The sequence below is a fragment of the Etheostoma spectabile genome, chromosome 7 (assembly GCF_008692095.1).
Source record: "Etheostoma spectabile isolate EspeVRDwgs_2016 chromosome 7, UIUC_Espe_1.0, whole genome shotgun sequence".
Taxonomy (NCBI): domain Eukaryota; kingdom Metazoa; phylum Chordata; class Actinopteri; order Perciformes; family Percidae; genus Etheostoma; species Etheostoma spectabile.
The window spans coordinates 26,552,447-26,552,972 of NC_045739.1; positions in this window are offsets into that span (position 1 = coordinate 26,552,447).

The window sequence follows — 526 nt, forward strand, 5'->3', positions numbered from 1 at the left end:
CTATAAGAAGATAGCAAAGCGTTTTCAGATGCCAATACCCTCTGTTCGGAATGTAATTAAGAAATGGCAGTCATCAGGAACAGTTTGACTGCACGATCCATCCAGAAAGACCTGGCAAACATTGGAGTTGTAGTACACCATTCCACTATAAAGAGATACTTGTACAAATACGGTCTTCATGGAAGAGTCATCAGAAGAAAACCTCTTCTACGTCTTCACCACAAAAATCAGCGTTTGAAGTTTTCAAATGAACATATAGACAAGCCTGATGCATTGTGGAAACAAGTTCTGTGGACCGATGAGGTTAAAATAGAACTTTTTGGCCGGAATGAACAAAGGTACGTTTGGAGAAGAAAGGGCACAAAATTTAATGAAAATAACCTCTGTCCAACTGTTAAGCACGGGGGGGAATCAATCATGCTTTGAGGTTATATTGCAGCCAGTGGCACAGGGAACATTTCACGAGTAAAGGGAAAAATGGATTCAATAAAATGTCAGCAAATTTTGGACGCTAACTTGATGCCAT